Raw genomic sequence first — 13,859 nt, forward strand, 5'->3', positions numbered from 1 at the left:
GATTGATGCCCTCAGTTGAGCTGCACCCAGGTGAATAAAGTCTGTGCCTCATTACCTTCCACTAGCCTGCTCGAGTGGTCACATCCCTCCACTGTACCTCACACATAGTAACACCCTGCCTTACAACAATAAACAAACTGGCTGGGGATTTAGCTCAGTGGTTTTGCCGCCTGCTGTGCAAGCAAAGGAACCTGAGTTCGATCCCCGGTACCAAAAAATAAAAAATAATAAACAAACCGGGGTGGGGGGGCAGGGGGTGGAGATTTAGCTCAGTGGTTCCGCCGCCTGCCTTGCAAGCTCAAGGTCCAGAGTTTGATCCCCTTCAATCCCCGGTACCAAAACAAAAACAAAAACAAAACAACTTTTATTGGAGCACACCCATTTGTGTAGGTATCATTTGTAGCTGTTTTCGTGCTACAACAGCAAAATTCAGTGGTTGCAGCAGAGACTATGGTATACAGTCTACAGAAACTAAATACTATATGGCTCTTGTTTTTTGAGACAAGGTCAAACTATGTAGCTCAGGCTGGCCTCAAACTCACAGCAGTCCTCTTGTCTCAGCCTTCCGAGTGGTGGGATTAGGGTGTGCCACCAAACCTGGGTACTATCCACCTCTTTACAGAAAACTTGTTGAACCTTGGTCTAGAACGCTGCGCAGAGGTGGCAAACAATGCATACTTGTGACAGGTTGGGCTGGTGAGCTGTCGCTTGCTTGAAGCTCAGCTCAGCAGTGCCCAGAAGGGGTGGCTCAAGCCTTGAAGACACAGTGCAACAAACATTACTGAGCACCTACTGCGTATACTGAAGTACACTGTTCTTATACAGAAGTCTACCAAGTCCTTGCCCTTGTGAAACTCATTCAGGTAGTGCAGATAAAGTATGTGCAAATATATAATAATGCATCAGGGAGTGATAAGGGCTATAAAAAAACAAAAAGCAAAGCAGGGTATGGGGCCTGTTATAAATACTGGGCCAGAGAAGATCTACTAAGGTTTCTGGGGGAAGGGTATTCCACTTAGAGGAATAGCAGATGCAGAGGTCCTGAGGCAGGAGCAACAAGGAGGCTGATAAAATTGGAGCTCAGGGACCAGGGTGTGAGTGGCATAGATGAAGCCAAGCAGGCAGTGAGGGCCAGGCCATGCACAGCCATTGGGGCCCTCAGGACTTGGTACTTCATCACCAGCATGAGAGGAAGCTGCTAAAGGGTTGAAAACAGGGGAGTAACTTGACCGGATGCCTGGTCCAAGGCTGCTATGGCTGTGTGGTGTGTACAGACTGCGAAAGGCCACACAGAAGCAGAAAAAGACTAGTTGGGAGCCAGGTGCAGCGGTGCAGCCTATAATCCTAGCTATTCCAGAGGCTGAGGCAGGAGGATAGGAAGATCACAAATTTGAGGGCAGCCTAGAAAACTTAGTAAGAACCTGTTTCAAAATAAAATAAAAACAAGGCTGTGGACATAGCTCAGTGGTAGAATGGTTGACTAGCATGTGTATGACCCTAGGTTTGATCCCCAGCACTGCACAAAACATAGGAAGGGACAGAAAGAGATAAAGAGGGGACAGGGAGCGAGGGAGGGAAAGACATCGGTTAGGAGGTTCCCACTAGTGCAGAGGGTACAGAAACAATGGAACAAACAGGGCTGGCTGTGGTGGCAGAAGAGATGCAAAGTGGCAGGAGCTTATTGATGGATGTGGGTGTCACAGATTGGAGCTGGAATGTCCTCCAAGACTCATGTGCTGAAGGCCTGGTTCCAGCCGGCTGGCACCACTGGGAGGTGGTAGAAGGTGGGGCCTGGCTGGAAGAGGAGGTCACTGGGGACTGTATCTACTCTTTGCTGGAGGACAGAGAGGGAAGAAGGAAGAAGAGAGAAGGAAAGGACAGGAAAAAGAAAAGAAAGAAGGAAGGGGGAAAGGAGAAAAAGAGGGAGGAAGGCCAGAAAGAAGGGAGGATGGGCGTGGTGGAGCACCCCTGTAAGCCAAGGACTTGGGAGGCTGAGGCAAGAGGATCACTGCCAAGTTCAAGAAAGGACAGAAAGAAGGAAGGAAGAGGCCGGGGATTTAGCTCAGCGGTTTCGCCACCTACTGCGCAAGCCCCAAGGATCTGAGTTCGATCCCTGGTACCAAAAGAAAAAAAAAAAAAAAAAAGGAAGGAAGGAAGAAGGGAGGGGAAAAAAAATGAAAGAATGAAACAAGAGAAAACAAATACAGAAAATGCCTTTGGCCAGTTTTGCCAAAAGGGCAATGGGAAAAATGGGTGGAGTGAGAGGAGAAGTAGAACAGGAAAGAGAGGTAGACTCCACTGTGGGGGAAGGGTGGCCACAGAGGGCAGCTGACAAAGGCGGGCTGGGATGCTTTAGTCTGGGAGGAAGAAAAAGTTCTGATGAGAAGAAAAAAAAAAAAAACAGTCAAGATCAGCTAAGAATGAAGAAGAGGATTACGTAATTTTTTTAAATTGTTTTTTTTTTTTGTACCGGGAATCACACTCGGGTCCTTGTGCTTGTGTAGCAGGCAGCGCAACCACTGAGCTAAATCACCAGCCCGAGGATTAAGTAATTTTAAAAAGCCATAGCTTCCCCCCTGCTGGCCTTGAACGCTGAGGCCGTCTCAAGGCATGTTCCAGACCACACCCTGCAGCAGCTCAGGAGATCTCAGGCCTTGTTTTTGGGGTGTCCTTAGGCACCTGGGCTGGGGAGAGCCAGGCAGTGCTCCCAGAGTACTCTGGGAGGACTGGTCATGGTCATACTGCACCAGACCCCATGGCTTCCGGTAAATGTGGATAGCACATGCCTGACAGCCAAGGACTGCCCGAGGCAGAGCACTTGAATTAGGGTTAGTCCCACTCTCTGCTCTGGGCCACAGCTGGCCCTGTTTTGTCTCTCTCTGAGGGACACAGAACCTCAAAACACTATCTAGTACTGGGCCAGGGATTTAGCTCAGTGGTTCTGCCACCTGCCTGGAAAGTACAAGGTCCTGAGTTCGATCCCTGGTACAAAAACAAAAACAGGGCCGGGGATTTAGCACAGTGGTTTCAAGGACCCGAGTTTGATCGCTGGTACCAAAAAAACCAAAAACCAAACCAAAACAAAAAAACACTAGTACAATGGTTGGTATCCAAAAATCCTTCCAGTTTGGTCCCAGATAGGTAATTCAAATCCAGTTGGGAGAGATTATAAATGGCCACATAGAAAGATGGCTACAGGTGACCTCCTTTCTTTCTCCCTGGTCAGTCAGGACCAAAAGAGGCTGTGATCCTGCACAGCCAGATGGACAGATGGGAGATCTGGATTCCAAGCCTGACTCTGACTCACAGGCAGTCCTGTGGGAGGCAAGGGTGCACTTGTATATTTATGTATGGAGCAGGACAAATACCTGCCCAACCAGCTCACAGGAGTCCGCCAGGTTGGACGGACACAGGGCCGAACACATGGCTGGCCACTATAGGAAGCCACCGCAGCTGCTGCCCATCCCAGCTCATTCATGGAGGACACAGGCCTGTGGATGAAGGAGAAAGAGCTGGCACCCTCGGGTATGGCCCTCTTCTGCTGCCCAGGGAGGAGGTCACCAGGTAACAGCAACCTCCCTACTGCTCCATGGAGACCCAGTGTGTTTAGATGACAAACTGTGAGGACAGCCTCAGCAGTCTAGGGCCAGGGGTGGAAAGACCTCAACTGAAGGAAGGGTGAGCTGCTGCTGCTTCCTTCAAGTCACCCCTTTAAACATGACAAAGAACTATCATGCAGGCATGGTGATGTCACAGCGAGACCTTCTAACTTGTACGATTAATATGTGTTAACAGCTATAATAAAATATCAATCAAAATTCAAAGAATATTAAATCAATGATAACCATGATTCAGTGAGCTCAACTGGCTGCCTGTGAGCGCTGTAAGACTGCCTCTCACTGGATGGCGCTGCGGTATGCCAGGCAAGGGGCAAGCCTCCTGGGCAGTGAGGGCGCACAGCCCACCATAGACCAGGCAAACTGCCGCTCTGGTTGTTATGCTCTTTCCAAGCTCAGCCATGTGATACTATTATTACCTTGGGAGTGGGGATGTCCCCAACTTCAATGGCTGGACTCCTCAGAGAGGGAACCCTGGAGAAAGCCTGGTGTAGTTTGTTTCATGTTAGGGCTTTCAGGGCGGTCACCGTAACACCATGCCCACCCTGATCTCACATTGGCAATCTGCACCAACTTCAGACACAGATGGCAGCAGACTGGAAGGGCAAGGCCAGTGCTCACCATCCATCCCCTTCAAGATAAACAAGAAAACAAATAAATAATAAATACACAAACAAGGCAGCCAGGCAGGCCTTGGCCTTTCAGTTTTAGCAAAGCTTCTTTAGAACAATAATGTCTGTGTTACACAATCCAAGGAATGGAACAGCACCACCATAGCAATTCTGCAGAGAATCTGTGCTGGGGTCTAAGACAAGGCTGGATGAAGGCCAGGGCTGAAGGACTGCAGAACCATTTGGTTGTGAAGCAGTTTCCTGAGGCCTCAGTAAGAATGCCCTATATAGGAGGGCGCACAAAAGGAAGGAGAGATGGGGACAGGAGGGTTATCAGCAGATAAAACTCTGACTACCTAGTATGCTGGAAAATCAGAAAAGTAATCACCTGCCCAGAACCCTCATTTTACAGGCACAGGGGACAGAGACGCTTCCTGCACCTACTGGCTTTGTCCAGTGGTCCTACTTTACTGCAGCTCAGCCGGGTGCACTCAGACACCATGGATGTGGCTGATTCTTGAGCTCCTTCTGCTTCCACCCCCTTGGGATGAAGCACAGTTGGGAGAGAGGCTGCAGTGACCATCTGGGAAGTGCACATCCCAGTCTTCCCTAGGATGGCTCAATAGCAGGGGTCTTGGGCCATCCCAGGGCTTCCATCATGGCCTATGTAGGAGTGGGGATTAGGGGACAGTGCCAGGAAAGTCCTCGTTGCTTCCTTCCTTGACAGCACGAGGGTGTCAGCAGAGGGTTCAGCTGCTGGGTGTCTGTAGCTCCCCCAAGCCCAAGTACCCACCCACAATGCTTCTAACTTACTCTCCTAATCTTAAAAGAGCGAACCTGAGATCCCACCTTACCTTGGCCTGGAAGATACTCATTTTCAATGACAACTAATTACAGTGGACAATGGGGCCAGAGAGCTCAAAAATCACCCTGCATGAGAACCAGAGGTCCTGAAATCCCAAAATGACCAGCCCCACCACTTAACGGACATGAAAAGCACTAGCATGTGTGAGGCTCTGGGTTTGACCCCCAGCACTGGAAAAACGAAACACACAAAAAAAACACTGTGTTGCATTAACTGAGGGGACTCCCAAGGGGGAAGGGGAAGGTGACCACCTGGAATTACTCTACTTTATACAAATGGAGTCAGGTTGGCTCTCACAAAATGCTTTGTAGATCCCTCTAGTAAACCACATATTCCTGAAGTTTTCTTTAGAAGTACAGCTCTTGAAGACATAGGCCTAGGCAAGGACTTTCTGGAGAGAACCTCTGTGGCATAAGACATAATACCAAGAATCAACAAATGGGATCACATCAAATGAAAAAGCTTCTGCATAGTAAAAGAAACAACCAACAGAGTGAAGAAACAACCTACAAAATGGGAAAATTTTTTGCCAGCTATTTCTTGCACAGAGGACTAATATCTAGAATATATAAAGAACTCAAAAACACAAGACCCCCCCAAAATAAAAGATCCAGTCTAAAAAATGGGCAACTGAAATGAACAGACACTTCTCAGAAGTACAGATGGTCAATAAATACATGAAAAAGTGTTCAACATCTCTGGCCATTAGAGAAACACAAATAAAAACAACACTGAGATTCCATCTTACTGCAGAAAGACTGGCCATCAAGAAATCAGATAGCAACAAATGCTGGCAAGGCTGCGGGAGAAAAAGTAACCCTTCTTCTTTGACGATGGGAATATAAACTAGTACAAACCTAACTTACTTTATCTTCCAGCAGATTAAAATTTAATATTTGGTTTTTAAAAAAACAAAAAACAAAAAAAACCACTGTGTTTCCACTGATGTCCCCATGGTGCAGCCAGATCCCTTGCCCAGGGAGAGCCTGTGCCCAGGCCACAAGCATGCCTTTCAGTGTGGGGAGAGAAATGGCCAGCACCAGAGGCCTAGTGCCAGTCGGAGGCCTGCAAAGCACACAGTGCACACGATTCTCTCCATTCTCCCACGGCAGGCCAGAGGCAGGAGCCGGCAGAAACCCTGCCATGTTTTCCAAGCACACACACTCAGTGTGGTGTACGACGCTGGCAGAACAGAGGGGAGTTTTTCCATCCTCATTGGAACTAGTCTTTCAAAGCGTGGGCGCCTTCCCTGGCTCTGTGTTCATCTTTCACTTCCCTTCTGCGTCTACCGTGTTTACAACATGAGTGCATCTCCCAACCAACTGGTGAGTTGCTAAAGGAAATGGTCACCAAGTCACTGTCTAAATCACAGCATTATTATGAAGGATACGCAGGGACCCTGGCCTCCACCCAAGGCCCATGCCCTCATCAGATAATTTACAGATTGGAAATGCAAGTCCAGGAGGAGGAAGCATAATGGGAACTTGGGAGATTATAAATCCACAGTTACTACAGGGCACCAGGGAGGCCTTGACAGTCCTTTTTCACTGCAATGAATGTGACATCTGTGTCCTCTTTTGTTTTGGTACTGGGGATCAAACTCAGGTCCTTGCGCTTGTGCAGCAGGCGGCGAAACCACTGAGCTAAATCCCCGGCCCTGTGTCCTCTTCTAGAATGTAAGCCCTGGGACTTACAACACTGAGCTTCCATCTTTCTCCAGAGAGAATGGCCATCATCAAGAAATCAAATAATAGCAAATGCTGCTGGGTGTGGTGGCACATGCCTGTAGTCCCAGCACCTGGGAGGCAGAGTCAGGAGGATTGCTGCAAGTTCAAGGCCAGCCTGAGCTACATAGTGAGTTCAAGGACTGCCTGAACTACATAGTGAGACCCTATCTCAAAAGAAAAAAAAAAAAAAAAAAAAATTGCTGGCAAGTCCACAGAGAAAAAGATGAGGATATAAACTAGTATAATCACTATGGAGATCAGTGTGGAGAGGCCTCAAAAAACTAAAACTAATAGCCGGGGATTTAGCTCAGTGGTTCCGCTGCCTGCGCTGCAAGGTCCCTGGTTCAATCTCCAGTACCAAAAAAAAAAACAACCTAAAACTAGAAATTCCATTCAACCCAGTTATTTCTCTTGTAAGTATCTTCCCAAAAGAATTAAAGTCATCGTATTAGTGAAGTGTGGTGGCACAGGCCCATAATCCCAGCACTCTGGAGGCAGAGTCAGGAGGATTACCATGAGTTCAAGGCCAGCCTGGGCTACATAATGAGTTCAAAGTCAGCCTAGGGCTGGGGATTTAGCTCATTGATTCCAACACCTGCCTCGCAAGTACAAGATCCCGAGTTCAATCCTCAGTACCAAAAAAAAAACTGTACTCAAGTCCAAAAGGATATCATATTACACTAATACACACTGCATACTCATGTTTATAGCAGCACAACTCATAATAGCTAGATCTTAGAAGTGGCCTATATGTCCATCCCAGATGAATGTAGAAAGAATTGTATACACAATGGAGCACTACTGTGCCATACAGAAGAATACACTTTAGTCATTTGTAGGAAATGGATGTACCTTGAGACCATGATGTTAAATGAAATAAATCAGACATGCAAACTTAAATATTGCATGGTTTCTCTTATATGAGAAACTCAAAATAAAATAAAAGGTCACAGGAAACAGGGAGATAGATCTTTTGGAAAAGGGAAGGGGAGGGCCGGGGATTTAGCTCAATGGTTCTGGCATCTGCCTCGAAAGTGCAAGGTCCTGAGTTCAATCCCCGGTACCAAAAAAAAAAGAAAGAAAAGGGAAGGGGATGAAAAGATGGAGGGAGTGGGAATGGAGGAAAGAAGTGGATTTTTTAAAAGTGAAGATGTATTATGTACATGCTCCAACTCCCCGTGATGAAAATAATCATCCTGTTCTGCAAGCATGGACTAATAAACAGGGGACAGACTCCTGTGGTATTATACTCCCTCTCTTGTCAGTGTGTGGATGCTTCACGCCTCAGCAGTCTGTGAATACCAAAATGAACTTGGGGCATAAACCTGAACAGTGAGTGCTGACTACGGAAATTAAACTGGGGGGTTCTGTGGATTTCAAGTGTGTACCAGGCCCTTCCTGGTTCTCACTTACCACTGGACTTCTTAAGACTCTGTGCTTCCAACTACGAAATATGGTTATGGGGGTATAGGAAACTGTCCCTGTCTTCCTTTTAGATTTCTGCACTGCTCATGAGTATATGTGTGTGTGTGTGCGTGCCCTTGCGTGTATTACAGATACACAAATGGGGGAAAGCTGTGTCTGCAGCAGGGCCAGCTGCCTGGATGGGAGAAGGAGGAGCCACTCTCAGGACCCTAGGGGTTACATTAACAACAGATTAGTGACCTGAACTTTCAGCCCGAGCCAAGGGACTCTCCAGAAACCATCCTTGTCTTCCCCCTCAAATGGAAGTTGTGGGATGTTCGTGTCTTAAGTGGAGTCTGGAAAGAGGAGATCTCCCCAGCCAACCACTCTACTGCCCAGGTTAGATGGTCCCAGAGGAGAGCCGGGACCTGGAGCCGCTCACTGCAGGGCAGCCACCAATGCCATGCTATGAAGCCTGCCTCACTGGCAGCGAGGCCACAGGAAGAGCTTTCCAGCATGAGACAGAAGAGCCCAGTGCCTCCCCTGGGTGTAGGGCCATTGCCAACGTGGGCAGCAACAGCCCTTCCCATGGTGCTGAATACTGAGATGAGTGCTGCAGACTCAGAGGGAATCATGACCCACCCAGGAGAGCAACAGTCACACTCTGGACTCTAGCTCTCTTCTTTCTTTCCATTCAAACACATCTAGGCTATCCCACCCCTTATATTCAACACATTAGCTTTACAGACCTAACATTTTTGCCAACTGGCAGCAGATATTTAATGTTTCTTTTCATACTGGGCTCCAGATGGATGAGTTTTGGGAAGACCCACAGGAATTGTGACTGCTGCACCTGACACCTCAGAGCGTGAACTGTGACTACCAATGACCACAGGGAGTTGGCCTTGCCCCACCAATGAGAGCAGAGAGGCCTCTGCTGCCAGGTGACCTGTTTCTCTCCCCTCAGAGGCCATCACATAGGACCTTTTGATGGGGATGGGGCTCTGCCAAAGCCAAGCCACAGCGAGACAGAGCCCAGTGTATTCTGTGAGGGGCAGGAAGACCACAGTGTCACAGCTTCACAGAAATCTGATTCTAGAGAACATTTCATGTCTAAGCTGAATGGGCAGGGCTCAGAAAAAGCAGTCATCATCACTTGACTAGCATATATTCCTGGCCCTGCAAGGGTTACCTATGGAGTTGGACTGGGCTGAGGGTCTTTGAGTCCCTCCCAGTCTCTTTTCTGTGACAAAAAGAACAGAGAGACAGCCATAGACAATGTCAGGACCCCGGGGAAGAGGAAGGATGGAGAAAAGTGTGTGGATATTTTATTTAGATCTTTGCCCTAGTGACCTGGGTCCTTGGAGATTTTCAAAATATTTCTCCCTGAATTCACAGAGAACAAAACTATTGATCTAAGCCAGGTGTGGTGGTGCACACATATAATCCCAGCACTCAGGAAACTGAGTTAGGAGGATTGCTGTGAGTTCAAGTCTGGCCTGTGCTATATAGTGTGTTCTAGGCCAGCCTGAACTACAAAGCTAGACCCTGTCTCAAAACAAAACAAAACACCCACAAAGAACCAAAAACAAACAAAAAAATTATTGATCTAAACCAAGGCCTCTCCAGGAATGTGCTATACTCACTCATTTTTAATGTCCTGGCAGATCTGACCTACCCGAAGGAGTAGAAAAATAGGAGAAAGCCCACCCCCAGGGCAGCCTCTTCTGCAGCACTGAGGGGTGGGTTGACAACAGCTGCAGCCCAGTCACCAGGTCCTTGGATCCCAACTGGACAGAGGGCCTCCTGCTCAAAGTGGGGCCAGCCGGAAACAGAACCTGTCTCAAGAGCCGAAACAGGGTGTGTGACCCAGGCCAGGGAAGAGCATCATTGCTTACCTAGCAGTAGTCACAGAGCCACAGTCCTTTATTACAATACATTTCTCTGCTTTAGGGGAGGGTTTCATTCTATATATACTTTCATTCTATATATACTTCTGAGCTATTTGTTTTTTTTAAAACAACTACTTGTTTTCTTAGAAAAAATTTTCTTTTAGTCAACAATCCTTGCTGGGCGCAATGTCCCTATTTTGGAGAAGACTTCCCCTTCTCCAAAGCCAACTTCCCTGCCAAATCTTTATCACATGTTCTGCCTAAAGTCTGAGCAGCACTGACCACAAACTGAAATCATCAAAGGTTGATTTATTCCTCATCTTCTCCTATTAGGACATCACCTCCATAATATCAGAGGCCTTATCTGCCTTGTTCACAGCAACCTCCCAGGGCCTAGAATACTGAAGACCTAGTGAAGATGCTCAGTAACATTTTAAATAACTGAATACAAGGCTGGGTGTGGTGGCACATGCTGTAATTGCAGCACTCAGGGAGGCTGAGGCAGGAGGGTGGCAAGTTTGAGCCCAGCCTGCACAATTTAACAACTTAGCAAGACCCTTTCTCAAAATATAAGAACAAAAAAAAGGCTGAGGATGCAGCTCAGTGGTACCCAGTACAATAAAACAAACAACTGAATACATGGGCATGTGCTGGAATTCAGTGTCCATGTTTACCCTAAAAGCCTGACAAAATATGCAAAACACCACTACCACAGAGATTTGGTTCACCAGAGGCCTGGTCACACACATTTCTCTGAAAGAGTCCCCAGCTGCTCTTGGCAAGGATTTTTTTGAGTGTTCATGCAGGTACATATATAGCTTATCCAGCCTGCTCCTGTTTTTCTAAACAAAGGTTTACTGGATCACAGCCACACCCGTACATGTGTGGTTGCTCTTGAGTTACAACAGCAGAACTGAGTAGTTTCAGCAAAGATCATAGGTCCTGAAAATATTTGTCATCTGGTCTTTTAAGAAAAAGTGCTGGCTTTGGAAGCACATATACTAAAATTGGAATGTTACAGACAGGATTAGCACAGCCCCTGTGCAAGAATAACATGCAAATTAGTGAAGCATTCCATGTTTTTATGGCCAGGATTCTGCGAATAAGAGTGTTCTCTTTAACAAAAAGAAACAAAGTTTACAGAGCAGTGTGGTATAAGACTTCCACTGGACGCTGCCCCCAAGTGTTAAAGGTAGCTAATGCTGTTGTGGGCCTAACTGTACTGAGGGAACAGTACCACCCGCTGGAACGGAGCTCCCATCATAACGCTTTGAGCAGTCCCGCCTCCGAGGCTGACAGACACCCAGTAATTTACCTGGACCATCACGGCCAACGAGTGACAAACTCAGAATTCAGACCCGGGCCTTGGCCTGTGACCCTTTGGATCCTGCATCTGCATCACCAGGCTGTGTGGCTTCTCCCCAAAGAACTCTCAGTCATCCAGCAGAAAGTGGGTGCCGAGGAGCCCTGAGGGAATCAGTTTGTCTCCTCACTGTCCCCCCAGACGACTTGAGGGTCCCCTTCCATAGGACATTCCTTCTAGCTGAACCTCTGCTGCTTCTTCTCTGAATCTGTCAAGACTTGGGTAAGCTATCTCTGAGGGCTTCTCCTTGCCCTATTTTCTTTTCATTCTTCCCCTAACCAACACACAAACCATTGCATGGCCAAAGCTGAGCCTTTTCTCAGACTGTACCCAGATACTACAGACTTGTGCTTCAAAAACAAAACACCTCTCAGTGGTGCTGCACCTGCCTCGAAAGCACAAGGTCCTGAGTTCAATCCCCTGTACCAGAAAAAAAAAACAAACAGCTGCTTGTGGTGGTGCACGCACATCTGTAATCCCAAAACTTGGGAGGCTGAGGCAGGAGGATCACCATAGTTTCAAGGCCAGCCTGGGGCTACATGATGAGTTTCAACCCAGCTTGGACTACATAGTAAGAACCTGTTTCGAAGCAGGTGATGGAACCACTGAGCTAAATCCCCAGCTGGCCGTAAGAACCTGTCTCGACAAAACAAAACAAAAAACTCTCAACCACTACCTTCCCTCCCCTGGGGATGATGTTATTCAGTTGAACCACATGCCAATCCCATATGCCAACACTGTTCTTCCCTTGGACATTTCTCTTTTACTATTAACAACTTGACAGCCACAGGCTATACTAGCAGCACATGGGATGTTTCAGCTATCGATTCCTTTCCAGAATATAGAGAACTTCTTTTTTTTAAACTAAGGGTCAGGATGGTAGAGAATTTTTTTTATTGTTATCTTTTGTTGTTGTTGGTTTTTTGTTTTTTTGTGCTGGATCGAACTCAGGACCTTGTGCTGGTGAGGCAGGCACGGTACCACTGAGCTAAATCCCCAACCCTGGTTTGTTTTTTTTTGGTACCAGGGATCGAACTGGGGTCCTTGCACTTGTGCAACAGGCGGCGAAACCACTGAGCTAAATCCCAGGCCCGTTTTTGTTTTTTGAGACAGGATCTCACTTCAAATCTCACTGGCTTCAAATTCAAGGTGATTCTCCAGCCTCAGCTTCCCAAGTGCTGAGATTGTAACTGTTTGTCACCATGGCCTGCTCTATTGTTACCATTTTTATTCAACTGCACTATCAAACTCTCCAGTTCTCTCTAGCCTCCAAGAATTCCATATTAGAACACAGGTTCCCTTAGATTCAAGTAGGATAACACCTATTTCACCATTTAGGTGAAAAAATACAGTGTAAAAGTAGCTGAGCTCAACAGTACTGCTTAGTGAGCCTGGCATGATGGCACACACCTGTAGTCCCAGCACTCTGGAGGCTGAACCAGGAGGATCACTGCAAGTTTGAGGCCAGCCTGGGCTACATAGTGAGTTCAAGACCAACCTGAACTCCCCACCAGTACTGCTTGGGGACAGTGGGTACCCTACCCTTGTAGGTGAGTGATGACGAACCTTTTAGAGCTTTCAATAACAAACAGCTGTGGCACACATGCCATAGGTTCACCACCATTGATGTAGGTTTCTGGGAAAAACCAAGGGAGATTTGGTGGATGATGGTCATGTTCTGCTTTTTCACTGGGTGCTGGATATGTGGTTGTGTTCACTTTGTGGAACTCATTAAGCTGTATCCTTAGGATCTTTGCACATTTACACATCTTTTCTCCTTTTTTTTTTTTTGAGACAGAGTCTCATTATGTAACCCAGCTGGCCTCAAACTCATCCTCCTGCCTCAGACTCCGTAGTGCTGACATTACAGGTGTGGCACCACCATGCTTGGTTCCACAAATCTTTCTTTGCAGAAATATACATCTCATTTTTTTCATGCAACATCCTTAAAAAAGAAGCAGTAAGACCGTTTTATGGGTGGTAGGAGGACAGAAAAAGTCAAAGAACTCTGCAGGTGTTGTATAACAAATTTAGGTGAGACTGGCATTCGAACAAATCTGACCCCGAGAATGCTGGCCCACAGTGTCTGCTGCTCTAACAGAACTGACTCCTATTGGAAGCAGATGCTCTGATTCAAAAAACTAAACACACTTTATGATGCAAAAGTCGTAAGGCAGTGCCTGAAACAAGCACACAAAGGAAGTGGCTAAGGAGTACAAACAGAGTCTCACAACTCTGGGTGCGACACTCAGGCTTCAGATCCTGTAAGAGCAAGGAGCTGGCTGTACCACTCCACAAACAAAAAAAGCTACCACTTATTAAGCTACCACTGGGTCAGGCACCATGCTCAGCATTCTACATAACTTCATTACATCTTCAA

The 13,859-nt window shown here is 47.1% G+C and overlaps 1 protein-coding gene and 1 non-coding gene across 6 annotated transcripts in view; one reads left to right on the top strand and one right to left on the bottom strand.

Moving 5' to 3' along the window:
• Positions 1 to 13,859, bottom strand: part of Plekhm2 (pleckstrin homology and RUN domain containing M2) — a 38,084-nt gene that overhangs the window by 22,108 nt on the left and 2,117 nt on the right. The gene's annotated exons all lie outside the window — the stretch shown is intronic.
• On the top strand, positions 11,094 to 11,200 carry LOC147827285 (U6 spliceosomal RNA). The gene has a single exon (XR_015452856.1). It is a non-coding gene; the product is annotated as a U6 spliceosomal RNA (small nuclear RNA).

Source organism: Heterocephalus glaber, unplaced genomic scaffold (assembly GCF_053883595.1).
Source record: "Heterocephalus glaber isolate CG9 unplaced genomic scaffold, H.glaber_assembly_v1.0 deba00001452, whole genome shotgun sequence".
Lineage (NCBI taxonomy): Eukaryota > Metazoa > Chordata > Mammalia > Rodentia > Bathyergidae > Heterocephalus > Heterocephalus glaber.